This window comes from Tenrec ecaudatus, chromosome 12 (assembly GCF_050624435.1).
Source record: "Tenrec ecaudatus isolate mTenEca1 chromosome 12, mTenEca1.hap1, whole genome shotgun sequence".
Lineage (NCBI taxonomy): Eukaryota > Metazoa > Chordata > Mammalia > Afrosoricida > Tenrecidae > Tenrec > Tenrec ecaudatus.
In genome coordinates this window covers 10,408,995-10,426,601 of record NC_134541.1, presented here as the reverse complement: position 1 = coordinate 10,426,601, position 17,607 = coordinate 10,408,995, and the positions used below count along the sequence as shown (strand labels likewise).

Below are 17,607 nucleotides of genomic sequence, written 5' to 3'. Positions count from 1 at the left end.
CGATGCTCACAAATGTTGCCATGCCACTGTTACTGCAACCACCTTTCTGACATCTTCCTCTGTTTCACCAAACATGATGTCCTTCCCAGAAACGGGTCTCCCCTGACAACCTGTCCAAAGAATGTGAGATGAACTCTCACCACCCTCGCTGCTAAGCAGGATCTAGCTGTAATTCTTAGGAGATGGATTCCTTGGTTCTTTGGTAGTCACTGGTACTTCCAGTATTCCTTGTCAGTGCCGTAATCCACATGCATCAGGTCTTCTCTGGGCTTCCCTGTCTGTCCAGCTTTCACATGAGTAATGGAGGGTTGTTGTTGTTAGGTGCTGTTGAGTCTGTTCTGACTCACACTGACCTTATGTCCCACAGAAGGAAACACTGCCTCGCCTTGACCAGCCTCACAGGTGTAGTTCTGTGTGAGCCCACGTTGCAGCCACTGTTATCAATCCATCTCACTGAGGGGCTTTCTCTTTTTGGCTTCTCTTTGACTGTACCAAGCCTGATGTCCTTTTCCAGGGGCTGACCTCTCCCGCTACCAAGTCCAATGTATGCGAGACAAAATCTCAAATCCTCGCTTCTAAAGAGCATTCCAACTGCACTTCCCTCCACATTATTCACGGGCTCAGTATTTGCAAATGTTCTCGTTTTGTTAAAATGAGCAGCAAAATTTTTTTTTTTTAAAAAAGGAGTTGCCCTACATGTGCTTCTCACCCTAAACAAATTCCCTTTTTAGGGTCCCGTCAATGTCCTCCCACTTTTGTTGGTGAGTTCGCCATTGAAAATGGTCCATGCATCTACTGCTGAAGTTCCATTTAGTATTCCTATGTACAGGAAGGAAGACTGTGATGTGCCTTGTGGACAAAATACATGTTAGATCAGCACCATGCAGGCATGGGCGAAAGTACTAATGGCCAGTAGTTCAATGTTAATGAATGAACAACATAGCTTAAATAAACTGTCTTTAAACTGAAACCCATGTAACACCCGGTTATGTGTTGATACATTGGCGTGAGTGTTGTGAACGTAACCCTGTATTATCCCTGGAGCAATGGTTCTGTAGACTTCCCTTTAATATCTAAGATGACTTTTCGAAACATAGCTAAGGCAAACCATAAGAATGGAATGTGTTTCATTAGACAGTTGCAGCCTACTAATGTGTGTCTATAATAAGAGCATTTATTGATCACCTACTATGTGCTGCATATTGTGCTAAGTACTCACATGCCTGGTCTTGTTCCATGTGATCACAAAACCCTACAGCAGAGGGAAGGCAGAATAAGGGTTGGAATTATTCTCAAGCTTTAAAGGGCCCTGAACTTATAGTCTAACCTAAAAATTTGCTAATTGCCTGTTCCTGGAAACTGTACTAAGCTTTAATTTTTGCTCATAAAAGTAATGTCTATAAGAAGGAATCAGGTATCAGGCATCAAAGAACAAAAAAAACTATATCATTGTGTGTTTACCTCCATGATATGATCGCTGAAGACAAATGGCTACATGAACAAATGTGGTGAAGAAAGCTGATGGTGCCCGGATATTAAAAGATATAGCATCTGGGGTCTTAAAGGCTTGAAGTTAATCAAGCAGCCATCTAGCTCAGAAGCAACAAAGCCCACATGGAAGAAGCACACCAGCCCATGTGATCACGAGGTGTCGAAGGGATCAGGTACCAGGCATGAAAGAACAAAAAATCATTTCATTATGAATGAGGGGGAGTGCGGAGTGGGGACCCAAAGCTCATCTGTCGACACTCGACATCCCCTTACAGAAAGGTTGAGGGGAGGAGACAAGCCAGGGAGGGTGCAGTGTAGTGACAGTGAAACATATAACTTTCCTCTAGTTCTTCAATGCTTCCTCCCCCTCTCACCCCCATTATGATCCCAATTCTACCTGACAAATCCAGATAGACCAGAGGAAGTGCACTGGTACAGATAGGAACTGGAAACACAGGGACTCCAGGACAGATGATCCCTTCAGGACCAGTGTGAGAGTGGGGATACAGGGAGGGTAGAGGGAAGGTGGAGTAGAAAGTGGGAACTGATTACAAGAATCTACATATACCCTCCTCCCTGGAGGACAGACAACAGAAAAGTAGGTGAAAGGAGATGCCAGACAGTGTAAGATATGACAAAATAATAATAATTTATAAATTATCAAGGGTTCATGAGGGAGGAAGGAGAGGGGAAAAATGAGGAACTGATACCAAGGGCTCAAGTAGAAAGGAAATGTTTTGAGAATGATGAAGACAACAAATGTACAAATCGATGTATGGATTGTTACCAGAGCTGTATGAGCCCCCAATAAGATGATTTATTGATTTTTAACAAGTCATGGCTGCATATCATACAGATTTTGACAAGATTACCTAAAATGATGCATGAGAAGCACTTGACTTGGTTCCTAAAACACATTGGGTTGCTAACCAAAAGTGTGGTAGTGCAAACCCAGCCATTGCACGTGGAAGGCATGCAACGTGGAAGACGAAGCTCTGACCGTCTGCTCCAGTGAAGCCAAGGCAGTCCTATGGGGTAGTTCTGCTCTGTCCTATAGGGTCCATACAAACGGAACAATTTGAGAGCACACAAAACCTAGCAATACATCAAAATCTCTTGATTAATACTAGCTGGTTAAAAAAATCATGACTGTTTTACCAATTAGACTGAAAATCAGTGCTATCGTTACTTGTTCAAGGCTGAACAACAAATAAGTGGCAGAGATAGTATTTGAACTCTTGTCTGTGTCATGTCAATGCTTAGCTGATGCTGAAGATGGAGGGTATGTTCCAGTGTTTGCTTCTGGGTCTCAGGACTGGCTTCTACCAATTGGTGATTGAATGGTTACAGAAACAACAACGATAAATGCAGTACAGTCTCACAAAGGTGCTTTGAAATCTTCAACTCTAAAGTATCCTTGGTGGGTTCTGTGGTGGATGACATTCTGATTGACCTCAGCACCAGACTGCACCCCAAGGCTAGTGGTTCAAACCTGCGATCCTCTCTACAGAAGGAAGATCCTGCTTTCTACACCTGTAAAGAGTGACAGTCTCAGAAACTCACGGGGGCACTTCTACTCTGCCCTCTGGCATCAGTAGGAGTTGGATTCGCCTAGACGGCAGTGACTTGGGTTGGCTGCGAGGTGGTAGTTTTGGATGCAACAGTTGACGCACCGCTGCACTGCCGTAGCAGGACATGAGATGACTCTGGCATTTGTTGCTGATGGGCCGTGAGCAAGTCCCTCCAGGAGATATTGAGGGACTGACGTGGCTTCAGGATCACCAGCACCAGGATGGTCCCTGCGCTTTTGGCAACTTCTTTGTGAGGGCTTGACATGGGTCCTTAGATCATCATCCAGTCAGAGAGGATCTACAAAGAATGGCTTTCAGAGGGCGAGGGCTCAGAGACTCTATCCTCTTCTCTCCCAGGTAACTTGAGCCCTAAGGCAATCCAGCACTTCTTGTCCAGCTACCGTCCCTGATGGCGATGGGGATTGGCAGATCCACAGAGCCCGGCAGCATCCTCCCTTTAAGAGAATGTGCCTCTGTTGGACTTCCTTATATGGTTGCAGAGTGCTCCTCAAGTGACTCTTTCCAGAGCAAAGAGTCTTCTGCAATTTTAAAAACTCCATCTTCCAAGCCAGAGTCATAGCCCGTAGCTTCTCCAGCAGACAAAAATGCAACTCTTTTTATCGGAATAATCATCGCTTCCCAACTGAAAGTCAAGGTCCAGAGTGTGACAATGGGACCTTACCTTGATATCTTTGAGTGCACCCATTGCGAATAGTCACAGAGAAGGACCCTCTGTTAAATCCCAGGGACCAGAGCCCATGTTACCGAGTGTCTGTTCAGAACGGAATCATTTCCTGGCCCTCTTCTTCCTGGCGCTCACCCAGGAGCCTGCATTTAAGGAAGCTCATCGTCGATGTGGCATAATTAAGAGTTGATCTTAGAACAGGCTGTGAAATGTTGAATCATTAATTCAAGTGATATTTCTAGTACTCTCATACCGCTTATAATCTAGGTCTTAAGGTGTTGTTGTTTTGCTGCATTTGAAACAAAAGCCCACAATGTATAATGTGTGAGACACGATGCCATGCATGCACGGGGTCCTCTAGGGGAACTCATAAGGGAGAATGAGTTCGTCAGAGCAGGGCATGCCCCTGAGGATGGGCATGAAAATGGAGAAAGAGCCAGTTAGGACTATGGTTCTCTGCAGGAGAAAGTTAGGGCAATCTGTTTCCATAAAGCTTGCAGCCTGGAAAACCCAATGGGGCCATTCTGCTCTGTCCTATAAATGTCACTCTGAGGTGGACTCAGCTGGAGCGCCATAGGATGGGACTCTGGAAATGTCTAAAGACATTTTTGATTGTTCCAAATAGATGGGACACTTGGTAATGTCTGAAGACAGTTTTAATTGTTCAAATGGGGTAGAGGTTGAGGTCAAGGGCTGCAACAAAACAGGCCTGTCTCCCATAAAAAAGAATTACCGAGCTCCAAATGGCAAGAGGGCCAAAGTTGAGAAACCATGAGATAGGCGAAGAGGGACAAGAAATATTCCAGTCAAGTGGAAAGAGCAGACGCTTTTTATCCCATGAATATTAACAGAAAGATATCCTCGCAGTAAAGTGCGGACACTGATCATCTTAGCCCTGGGTGAACGAAGCACACGTATTGACAGCTCAGATAGTGTTTGGAGGGAGGCTGAAGTCAAGTTGAGTAAAACAAGAGAGCTAATGGCGTGTGCCTAATGTCGAGGAGCCCTGGTGGTACAGCGGTTACGTGTTGGGCTGCAGTCTGCCTGGTCAGCAGTTCAAAACCACCATCAACTCCTTTGGAGGATGACTGGGTTTCCCAATCCCATAAACAGTTAGTCTCAGAAACCCACAGGGGATCCTTATGAGTCAGTATTGACTCCATGGTAGGGAATTTGGCTTAGTTTAGAAGGACCAGATGGGTGAAGGGCAGGAGGAACTGTGGGAAGATTGGGGGGACTCCCAGGGATACACACTCACTGCCCACTGCAGTCATGAGGAGACACAACCAACGATTGCTCCATCTTCCAAATCTTTAAAGAAAACCTTAAAAGTGGACCTATCATGTCTTGATAAATATTGGAATTACTTTTGGGGTTAAAAAAAAGAAAAGCAATCTATAGGTTAAGTTTTGCCCACAGAGCTTGATTTGGCCGCGTCTGGGTGGGTCCATGATACTTGCGGCTGACTAATTCCCTTGGGTATGAGGAGAGGACGTCGGGCAATACGCTTCCTCTGGTCTCTTCCAATCCCCTGTCCGAGGATTATGTACAAAGGCGGATGGCCCCAACCCTCTGAGGTGACAGGCTGTGAACTCACCCGTCTTTAAGCCAGGGGGAGCCTTGGCGTCCGTCCTGCTGCCTCCCACTGCATCTCCCTCCGTGTCTTAGACACCCAAGCAGCAGGCCAGCCCACTGGCACCGTGGCCAAGATTCACTTGCACACAATGGAGGGAACGGGCCGAAAAACCCCAAACAATCCTCCTCCGTGCCGGTTGATGGGTGACTTGGCTTAGCACTTTGAATATTATTCAGTGTTTGAATTTCTGCCTGTGTCTTTTTCACTGAGACGACTGTCTTTCTGCTTCCCTGACAGCCTCTGCAGGACCACATTGACAGCTCTTTAAAGGCGCCTGACGAAAAGCAGCATTAATTAAGTCATTGCCGGACTGTAATTGTGTTAAGAAGTAAAAATCTAATCTGAGAAAAGGTTAGTGAGTCCTCTCTTGTGTCAGATTTTCTACTCCCTATGAATATTAATGTCCTTAATGAAGACAATCTTTGCCTCATCAAGCCGTTGTTCAGCATTCAGGTGCCAAATCCTCAAGCCATTGATTTGTTTTTAAAGAACAAATATGTCAGCAGAGAGTGACTGTCCTGTGTCTTATCAACATCGGGGAGGATGCTTTTGTATGCCAGGGACGAGCTTATAGATTTTCTGTGTGTGTGTGTGTGTGTGTGTGTGTGTGTGTGTGTGTGTACAGCTCGGTCGGAGGGGAGGGAAGGGAGACAAAATGCACCAGCAAGGTAAATGAGTTACAGTAATTTAATATTAGTGTTGCGTTTGATCGCATTAGCTCCTTTTTCTGTGTGTGTGAGCAATATTCATAGATTCATGGGGCGATGATCAGCAGTTTTAATGATAAAAGAGGAATTCTCTCCTGGAAGGGAAAAAGAAGAATGGGAAACATAAATAAATAAGTGGCCTGCAGTCTGAGCATGGGTCTCTTTACCCTGTGAAAACCTGGCCCTCCTCTGTTGATGACCCTCCTCCTCCTCCTCCTCCACCTCCTCTTCCTTCTCCTCCAATCAAAGCAGTGATGGAGTTGTTGAAGAGCAGAGACCCGAGGAATCCAACCACACAGAGGACTGCTGTGTATCATCCTTCTGTCCTGCTCTCTCTCTCTCCTTCCCCATCACCCAATCCAAGACAAAGACCCCACCTCTTGTGTCCAGGACTCTTGGCCACCAAGTGTAAGAAGAATACCTTTGTCTTTGTGTCATTTGGATTCTTCCGTGCTGGAGAATTCAGGGGATGCTTCTCTGGCAAATGGACTCAGAACTGTCACATTCTCCACTGGTGAGAGCCAGCTGTGAGCCAATGAGTCTGGGACTCCATTTTACTGCACAGGACCCGGCCAGCTGTTAGGACTGGATTGGGTTGGGCTGAGCTGTGAGGGTTGAGAGTAACATAGAAGTTCCAAAAGAATGGTCCAGTCATGAGAGTCGTTTCTTGCATGCACAAGTCTAGCTTAATGAGGTTGTCCTGTGATGGTTTAGACCAGTGGTCCTGAACATGTGGGTCTTGACTCCTTTGGGGGTTGAATGAACCTTACACAGGGGTCTCCCGATTCATAACAGTAGCAAAATTACAGTGATGAAGTAGCACCGAAAATAATTTTATGGTTGGGGGTGGCCACCAAAACCTGAGGAACTGTATTAAAGGGTCACTGCATTGGGATGGTGGAGAACCACTGGTCTAGACCCCAGTGTCCCCCTCAATTTTCTACCCTACTTTATCTGGTATAGCTCTTGCCCTCGTGACCCAAGGTGGCTGCTGGAATTATAGGCATCACATTCATTTTCTGACCAGTGACAGGGCAGCTGCTTATCACTCAAAAAGAACCTGAGCTCCGATGAAACACACAGCTTTCCTCTAGTTCCTAAATGCTTCTCCCACCCCCACTATCATGATCCCAATTCTATCTTATAAATCTGGCTAGGCCCGGGGATGTACACTGGTATAGATAGGAACTGGAAACACAGGGAATCCAGGGCGGATGATCGCTTCAGGACCGGGGGCGAGAGTGGCATACTGGGAGGGTAGAGGAAGGGCGGGGTGGAGAGGGGGAACCGATTATAAGGATCTATGTATAACCTCCTCCCTGGGGGACGGACAATAGAAAAATGGGTGAAGGGAGACATCAGACAGTGTAAGATATGACAAAATAATAATTTATAAATTATCAAGGGTTCATGAGGGGGTTGAGGAGGGAGGGGAGAAAATGAGGAGCTGATGCCGGGGGCTTAAGTGGAGAGCAAATGTTTTGAGACTGATGAGGGCAGTGAATGTACAAATGTGCTTGACACAATTGATGTGTGTATGGATTGTGATCAGAGTTGTGTGAGCCCCTAATAAAACGATTGAAAAAGAACCTGAGCTCACATCATGAGGTTGCTGTCTGTATCAGTGCCGTGTTACCAATGACCCCACATTGAAGCAATAAAGACAACAACACACACGCATTGCCACAGCCTTTCCAGTGATCAGGTGGCAGGACTTGGGTTAATTGGTCCTCAGCTCAGAATTTCACTAGACTGCGCTCAGGGAGTTGATGTAGGCTGCGATTCGCCTCTGAGGCTCTGGGGGCTCTTTCAAGCGCACTCATTGTTGGAGGGGTTCCTTTAGTTGTAGACACATAGACTAGGACTCTTCTCTTGCTATCACCTGGGGATATTTTAAGCTTCTAGATATAGTGCACGCTTCCTTGACATGTGGTCCCCAGGGGCAGGTCACAACAGGGCAGCTTGTTTGATAACAGCCCTTCCCTCCGACACGTCACCTCCTTTGTGAAGCCTCTTCTGATAAGGTCAGGCCAACTGAGTAGTGATTCTACCACTGGGCACCTAATGATACCCCTTCACTTTCACTCATTCCACTCATACGCAAGAGAGTTGATTCTAGAAGGTAGGCAGGAATGTAAGTCACAAAAGCACTGCTAGAAAATCATAGAAATCTTTGTTAAATACAAGTATTAAAAGGTTCCTATTGGTTATCAACATCTCGTCTATCCAGGCTCTAGATTCCAGATCTATACATTGCAGAAGATAGCGTTTCTTTGTCTCTAACCCATCCCCAAAGACTTCCCGAGACCTTCATGGCACCTCCAGGGATGTGTTCCTGTACAATGCTCTTTGAGTTGAGGGAACAAAAAGAAGTCTGATGGGGCAAGATCAGGGGCTATAGGGTGGAAGGGGTAAGCTTTCCCAACAAAATTCTCATGGGATAATACTTGGTCCCCTTGAAGAAAGAGCAAATGCATTGTCAAGGGGGCAAACGTTTCCGGGCACAACTCCACACGAATGCCGTTTTAAGTGTACATACGTTTAATCTTCCTAATAAGCCCCCATGATCTATCAGGATTACCCAGTTGGGCTCCAAAGAAATAACCTTTGGAGCTGGCCTCTCTGCCTTACATTTGCTTGGTCCAGCAGAACCCCTCAGACATTGCTGCTTTGATTGCGTCTTTTGGGGAAGGCCGTTAGCGAGTCAAATATGTTATTGAAAGAACTTTTCTCCAGCCATACACTGATCCCAGGAACTGCGTTTAATAAAGCCATGCATATATGAACCAGAGCTGGTTACATAACTTTTGGACTTACACCTTGGGGGCCCTCTATGCATACCAGTTTTGCCGAAGGTCATTGAAGTCTTTGGGGATGGGCTAGAGACAAAGAAACGCTGTTTTCTGTGTCCTCCCTGCCTTTGTGGCCACAGTCCCTTAGAAATATCTCATATGGGGGTCAGCGAGTCTAAGACATGTAAGCCAAGCTCATCAAGGATCGTATTCATGTCTTCCTGACTTCGAATCCCATTCCTTTTCTCCAGGTCAGTTGTGCCGTCCACTCTTACTACATCTGGCATGGTCAGTCATGACACTTCTTTGTGGACAGTGTCCTTGAACCAAGTGTTTCTCAGATGTCGCCTGCTCATTAATTCACTCACGGTGTATTTTATCGTGGGGGACTCTGCTATGTAGGCCAAGCAGTAGGGAAGAGATCCTGGCTTAAGCCACCGGGTCTCTACAGTGTTTGAATCTTCTCACGGCCAGATTCACAGCCTATAACCTTTTGCAGATCACTTAGCCTCAGTTACCTTCTCGGTAAAACTGGTATGCTAATAGTAAGACTTACTTAGAGTGGCTGAGGTGTATCATCAGGACTCTATCAGTATTTATCATGATTATGAACCACGTGTTTCAACTTGTCTGTTCTTGATTGCAAGCTTCTTGAAAGTCAGGGGCAGGGTCTGGGGGCTCACCTGTTACACCCTTCCAGCCCTTTCACCCAACCCTGTATCAGGAAATCCATTCCTGTTGATGATAAAGTCAAGAGAACATTTCTGCCATCAGGCAGATTTTCCCCGTCTTCACACAGACACACGCTTGGGCATTTGGAATGGTGGGATGGAAAAAAAAGCACATTTTCCGAGTTCTCTCCAAACACAGTGCTGCTGACTGCTAAGCTGTTTCTTCAAAGGGAGGATGGAGTTGGCTTCAGACCCCTTCTCGCCTGCCAGACCGTGGGAAGTGACAGAGACTGTCAGAGATGCCAGTTGACAAACAATGAAAGCGTTCCAAAAGGACCGGGATTGGCCTGAGCCACATCCTTCACAAATGTTCTGCTCCGTATTTAATGCAGAGGAGAAGGGACAGAAGAAGGCTGAGGAAACCTGAGATGCCACCAAGGTAGTCGAGAACACTGGGGCCACAGACTAAGGATGCGCCAAATAGAGTGTATAGAGCGGGAAACACTCCGGTGGTGAAGTAACATGTGGCAGTTAGATTTTATGTCAACTTGAATTTGTGTGAAAGTTCAGGGACGAAATCCACCCTGCCATTCAGGTCACAGACTGGTGATGCCTCCGTGGGAGTGTGGCTGTTTTCTAAGAGAGAAACTGAGAACTATGTTCCCTCTCTCTGCCCCTTTGATTCTCTCCTCCCGGGATTTCACTGTGACTCTGTGTCTGCCTTCAGGGGCAGCCCCATGTGGTCCACCCAACCCTGAGGGGCTGCTGACACTCTGGTATATTCCCAGCAACCTTGGATAGACACGACCCTGATCTTCCTGCGTCCCGCCTCACCTGCTGTCACTGCAACGGCCGCGTGAAGAAGATCTCAGCTTGCATTGGACTTAGGGACTTCAGATGGATTGGGCTGGGATGTCTTCTTCACGGGAAATTAATTCTTGATATGAAGTTCTTTCTTATCCATATATGTCTGGTAGGTTTCTCTGGGCCATCCTGTCTAACACATAATACATGTAATTCACTGAAGCACTCTCCTTCTGGAAGCAATAAGAACCGTGCTGAAGCCCCTGCAATCTGTTCCATTGTGGTCCTCCTCTCCCTTCCTCTTCTCCCTTCTCCTCCCCACTCCTCTCCCCTTCCCAAAGACCTCTCTGCTGTCACTTTGGAATATGGCCTTTGCCATTGAATTCCATCTATGTTCTAATCTCTTGGAAGAGACGTGCAATTGCTTTGTAATTTTTATGCAAAATGCACAGAGCTATTTGGTTTGCCTTCTGACTTTTATTACGTAAAAATAGCACAGTGCACACATGATGTGGCAACTGACTCCCCCCACCCCATTTTCACGCTTGTGTCTGAGGTTTCCCCCATGTCAACATATAGTGATCACTCATTCGTTCTACTGGGGGTCCTGCATGTGATTTACCCATGCCCACATTCATGGAGCCGTATCATGAACAGGATTCATTAAAGATCTTGGAAAAGTATGACATCCTGTCTTTGCCTGCCAGTCTTCACTAAGGGGATGTGATGTTAGGATATTACCTCATCCAGGTAATTGCTCGTTTGTTCCTCCAGCATTAGTCAGTTGATTGGGGTTTCATTCATTCATTCAAATATTACATAGTCATGAGGGGCCCTCTCTAGGAAAGGACAAGCACTCTGGGGGAAGCAAGAGGTCAGTGTGAAGAAGGGAAGTCCTCTGTGAGATGGCCACACATGGTGGCCGCAACTATCAGCTCCAGGGGCTCCATGACTGTAAGGTTGGCCCAGCAGTGGCAAGGTTTCCTTCTGTTACACAGCAAGGTGCCACGAATTGGAGGCCGCTTGATGGTGGTAATCATAGTCCGGATCCTTGAGAGTGGAGTGCAGTCTCATACATGCACACACACCTAAAGACATACACACACATACAGCAAGACGTGTACTTCAAGGACATGGCTCTCGCAATTCTGAGGAAATGACTGGCTCACTGTGGGTGCCGGAAAGTTCATGGGGTTCCAGGGGCTGATGAACCCAAAGTTTGCAGTTCAGGCACCAGGCAAGGGGCTCTTGCAGGATTGTGTCCTGAGAACCAAAGGTCAGGGATGAGAAGAGTGTCACAGGGAGAAAACTAAGAGTGTGAACTGGGCATGGACATCCATGAATATACTGGGCCAGTCCACACACACCCAAGGGAAGTCCCTCCCAACTGATTGGTGACTCGTATCCAATCACCCAGTGGAAGGTGGTTGTAAGTCTTCTGACAAAACACAGAACCACAACCTCTCCAAGTGGACGCATTACATCAACCATCACAGCAACTAGCAACAATATGGTCGGCACTGTGTTCGATATTCAGAATCCCAAACCAAGTAAAGCATTCTCTCCTGCCTTCAGGTAGCACACACAGTAGATTCTGTAATAGAGATACACATAACAGACATTACTAGGGTGTGGAAAGACATTCACCCAGCATGGTAGAGGCCTAGAGGCAGGGAGAGTACCTTGAAGGGAGGTTTTCATTTGATCTTATTCATAGGGCTCATCCTTCAAGAAGAGTAGGCCCTTCACTCTAACCTTAGCAAACACAGGAGATAGATATATGATAGCTAGCTCCTAGCTAGAGGATTAGGTAGGTAGATAGATAGATAGATAGATACATACATACATACATACATACATACATACATACATACATAGATACATAGATAGATACATAGATACATAGATAGATAGATACTGTGATCATGAATAATGACTTTAACTTACATGTAGATATGACCATAGGGTGGAGTGGGTTACGAGTTGGGCTGCTATGCATAAGGTGGGCAGTCTGAAACCAATAGCTGTTCTGAAGGTGTAAGATTGGACTTTCTACTCATGTAAATAGATACAGTCTCAGAAACCCACAGGGTCAATTCTACTCTGCCCTATAGGGTCACTATGACTTGGGACTGGCTCAGGGACACTGAGTTTGTTTGTCTGTTTGTTTGGGATCAGCTGAATTAGTACATGAGATGATGAATGGAGAGGGGAGGGGAGGGAAAGGAGGAAGACCTATAATGGACCATGCGTGTTTATTGAGCCAGGATGTCGCTTAGAAATAAATCCCCCCAAATATATGCATGCGTATATGCTTGTGCATGTTTAAGACAGAGAAATTTTATGCTCCCTGTTAATCAAGTGGCACTGTCATCCAGCTCTCCATAATTGAAGTTTCAAATTGTAATTTTTATAATTAAAAGCCATTTTCCGTTTTCAGCCCAAATTTCCTTTTATCACCCTGTGACCTCACTTTCAGTCCTACCATATTCTGAGACTGTAACCCAAGTCTCTCTTCATTAACTACTTCTAATTCTTAACCCTGGAGCTGTATTTTTGCTGATTTTTTTCTTTCCTTTTTTCCTCTGAGACGGCAGTGGGCACGGTTAGAGGAAGTAAGGCCAGAGTCAAGACAGAGTCCTGGCCAAGGCCTGAGGATGAAAGACAGCTCTTACGTAGGAAGCGTCCTTCTTCGACAGTTTTTATCCCACGCACCTTCTCCAAAGCTGGTGTACCAACTCCTAGCTGAAGCCCCCATGGGCCAGAGCTGCATTTGTTCCAGAGCTGATATGCTGAGCAGAGTCTTGTCAGAAGCCTATGGTTTAGCCTGTGGTGAGAGCTTCAAAGCCACGTGGGAGTCTCCACAGAGATGCAGGCTCCACAGACTTCTTTCTGATCACTGCTTGCAGTTGTTGTTCACTTAGTTCCCACCCATAGCGACTCTGTTGACAACACACTGCACCATCCCCTAGTCCTGCTCTGTCTAGCCTCACAACTGCTAGGTGTGAGTCCCCTGTTGCAGTCACAGTGTGAGTTCCTCTTCTTGGTGGTCTTCCTCTTTCACGGCCCCTCTACTTTACCAAGCATCAGGTCCTTTTAACCTCCCTGGCGGTCTAATTATGTCAGTATTCTTGTTAACCGCTGCAGTGTAATCCCGAGTGTGGCTCGGGGTTACTGCTTCTGAAAGTTAACGTTTACCCCGAGCTACACTTGGGATTACTGCCAGGGAGGTTAAAGGGACTGGTCTCTCTTTATTACATGTCCAAAGTATGTGAGACAAAGTCTCAACAACCTTACTTCTAAGGGAAATTCTGGCCGGACTTCTTCTAAGACGCATGTGTTTGTTCTTTTGGCAGGCTAAGGTACCTTCAATATTCTTTATTAGCACTATGATCAAGATTATTCTATGTCTAACTTTCACATGAATAGGAAGCGATGGAAAAATAACGTGGCTGGGGTGAGGTTCAACCTAGTCCTCGAAGTAACATCCTTGCTCTCCCACACTTTCCAGTGGTCTCGCGCAGCAGATTGACCCAATGCAATTAGTCCTTCAATCTCTTGACTCCTGTTTCCATGAGGAGCAGTGTGGAACAGTTTGCCCACAGGTCAAGCAGGTTTGAAAGTCTCGCACTCCCAATCCCCTTCTGCTTGGTAAAATAAAGAGGTGGCAAAATGACGATGACCCTCATGGAGATGAATGGACACTGGCTGCAACAATGGGCTCAGACATAGGGACAATTGTGGGGAGGGTACAAGACGGGGCCGTGGTTTTCTGTTGTTGTGCACAGGGTCACGATGGGTGACAACCAACTGGATGGCTCCTCATAACAAGAAGAGCCACCCCCATTCAGACGGAGCCCAAGGAAGGCAACTTTGCCCTCAGGGGTTCGCCGGGGTGTACTCTTGATTGAGATTGGGGAAGTAGGGTCACGTGACTATGAGTCATCCTCTGATTTGGTTGAAGAGCCCTGAACCAATCTTGCAACTTTCCTCAGCTGCATAATGTCTGCATCCAAATTTTGACTCTTCCCACTTCTGGAGTCTTGCCTACAGCCGCTGTGCATTGTTCCACGGCTCATCATGAGTTTGTGACCCTCGGCTTTGTGTTCCAAGTTACATGGCCATGACGGTCTCCTGCTCATGGTCTCCCTCATCTGGATCATCTGCTTTTGACTCGTCTTTGTCATGTTTAAGACTTTATCGATCTGCTTCTGTGATCTACAGTTCAATCCAGGGTCTCTTTTCTCTTCTAGAATATATTGCTCTAACATCAAAAATGGACCTATGATTTGAAATCTTTCCCCCCTCATCTGCAAAAGAACATCAATGGGTTTTCAGGCTCATGAACTTAAAAAGAAAAAAGACAGTAAAAAAGAAAGAAAAGTGAAAAAGAACAACATATTTACAAAGGGGAAAATACAGCCAGGGTGTTTTCTGTTTTGTTTTTTTACCCTGCGTTAAAATAAAAGGAAGCTCAAGACAGATGCCTGCAATTATCAGGAGGCTCTGGAGCGGGCAGTGTTCGGTTCGATTGCACACAGGGGCTCTGTGAGTCAGAACCAGATCACCGGACCCTCCCAACAGCAGCAGAGTGTTTTGGCCTTGCTTTTCTTTTATGATTTTAAGCGATAATTCAAAGAATAGTATTTGACTTGAAGAGGGACTGTGTGGAACCCTGGGGCATAGTGTTTATGCATTGGGCTGCTAACTTCAAGGTTAGCAGTTCGAAACCACCAGTCCCTCTGCAGAGGGCAAGAAGAGGGCTGAGAGGCTCTACTAGGGAAAAGATTTGCCGTCTTGGAGACCCACAAGGTTCATTTCTTCCCTGTTCTATGGGGTCGCTAGGAGTTGGCATCGACTCTGGGGCAATGAGTTTGGCTTTTTAAGGGAGACTAATAGTTACTGGAAAAAATGCTATAGAAAGATATGAAGCTGTGTATTTTATACCTGCAATTAATAGAAATTAATTTTTGAAACAGATGGTTAAATATCTAGCACCCTGTCATTGCAGTATCTAAGGAGTCCTGGTGGGGTGATGGGTTACATATTGCACTGCTAACCACGAGGTTCATAGTTCAAGCATACTACAGGAGAAAGATATGCTCTTTGCTCCCTAAAGATTTATCATCTCAGAAACTCTAGCCAGCCCAGGAAGGACAGTCTCTCTTAGGGACTTCCCTGGGCATGTCCTTGATGGAAACCACCCTACTAGGGAAAGTGCTGGTGGTCACGTAGTCATGAGTCATGCCCTATCAGTTGCTTCCTGAACCAATCTTGTAAGCCATTCGATCTGATGATGTACACATTCCAACTGTGGCACCATTCCTAATTCTGGAGTCCCACCTGTAACTGTGATTGATCTGCCACCAATCTCTATGCATTTGTGACAGTTATTGCCTAGCGTTTCTCTTTGCAATCCTAGATTCCACTGTGACCTCCTGCTAATGGTCTCCCTAATTCTGATGATATATCTGTGTCCTCATGTTGTCTTTGTCCCTTGTATGACTTTATATATATTCTCCTTAAATTATATTTGAGTCTGGGTTCTCTTTTGCCCCCTGAAACAAGCCAAAGGCCTAAGAAATAAGATGGAAACCTTTTTGGTGATAAGCATTCTACTTAAACTAAACATCACATGGAAGAAAAAAAAAGGCGGCTCAACCCACTCACAAAATCAAAGGTGTCGTAGGAAGCCCAGATGTCCACCTTCCCAAGGCTGAAATTAGGCGTCCTAGTGCTCCTACTCTGGAGCCCTGGTGGCCTAGTGGTTACACGTTGGTCTGGGATCCACACGATCCACAGTTCAAAACCACCAGTCACTCCATAGGAGAAAGTTGATGCTTTCTACTCCTGTAAAGAGTTACAGTCTAGGAAACCCACAGGGTAGTTGTGCTCTGTTCTATAGGGTCCTTATGAGTTGGAATCAGCTCAACAGCATTGAGTTTGGTTTAGATTTTTAATGTCCCCATTGGTTTAGTGTCAGAGGGACAGCTGTAACATATTGACCCCATTCCTGGAGGTGTAAGTGAAAACCGCATGAGAACAGTAGTGAGACCCCCCTAACTCTTTCCTACCACTTGTCTCTCGGCCTTTGCTGCCATCCTGTGCTGTGATGCTGAGAACTCTGCCATTGTTATAGGCCACCAAGGCGACCCGGGTGCGGTAGTTCCTTTTGATGTCAGCCAGAACTACCTGGCCACCACCGTCTGGCGGTTTGTTGAACTTGGGTAGCTGTGTGTTGCTGTGATGCTGGAAGCTATATTTCAAATGCCTGCAGGGTCACCCAAAGTCAGCCAGTTTCATCAGTTTCCAGACTATGAACACACAATCGAGAAGGAAAGGACTGCCCTCTTCAGAGGAAGTCGCCACGGAAAACCTGATTCACAGCCTTGAAATACTGTCAGATGCTGAAGCCCTCACGAATGGAAGCAGAACGTCGTTGGAGGTAGTGCTGGAGGATGGACCACTTGGGTCAGAAATGTGCCTGAGGAGGAGCTACCTTCTCAAAGTGGAGCTGGCTGTGGTGACATGATTGAAGTACGGCCTTTGGAATCTTCCTTAGCCGATGAGATACAGCTCAGTGTGAGAAGAAACGGTGCCGACAATCTACTAACAATGAGAACTTGGAATGTACCGAGTGTGAACCTAGGAACATTAGAACCCATCAGAAATGATAATATCCTTGTAATCAGTGAGATGAAATGGACTGGTGTTAGCCCTTGTGGATCAGGGTATCATAAGGCTTCCTTTGCTGGGGATGACACAATCCAGAGGATTCACAGTCACCAGGGCAGTTCAAGGCCTATCTTGAAGTACAAGGCTGTCGTGTAACAGGATCATAGCTCTCAGCCACCTTTGCCTCCTGGTATCAGTGGATGCTCAGGAGACAACTAGATTTCCGTTTACCTCACACCCACCCCCCATTGCCCCTGCTAGAGTGATGTTTAGAAACTAGCTAAGACAAAAGGTTTAAAGAAGATGCCGATTCTCATAACATAAAACTGAAAATGTCAAGGTTTCCATCAAAAATCACTCATCATACTGAGGGCTAGGATGCGCTCTAACGGAGTGGGAAAAAAAGAAAAAGACAATGAATAGATGTCAGCGCCCGGATGACAGAGATGTGAGAATTCTCCAACAAAGATTTTAATGCAGCTGTTGGAAAATGTTTCAACAAACACGCTGGAAACGAACAAAGCTTTAAAAGAATCTCAGAAAAGAAATGGAAGAGATGATGAGGAGTCCAAGGG

General features: G+C 46.0%; 1 long non-coding RNA gene across 1 annotated transcript in view; it reads left to right on the top strand.

Annotated features, from left to right (window-relative positions):
• LOC142422344 (uncharacterized) overlaps positions 1–17,607 on the top strand; it is a 189,881-nt gene that overhangs the window by 112,746 nt on the left and 59,528 nt on the right. The window contains exon 2 of the long non-coding RNA XR_012779075.1: positions 5,621–5,734. This is a non-coding gene — a long non-coding RNA (uncharacterized LOC142422344). The remainder of the gene's footprint in view (positions 1–5,620; positions 5,735–17,607) is intronic.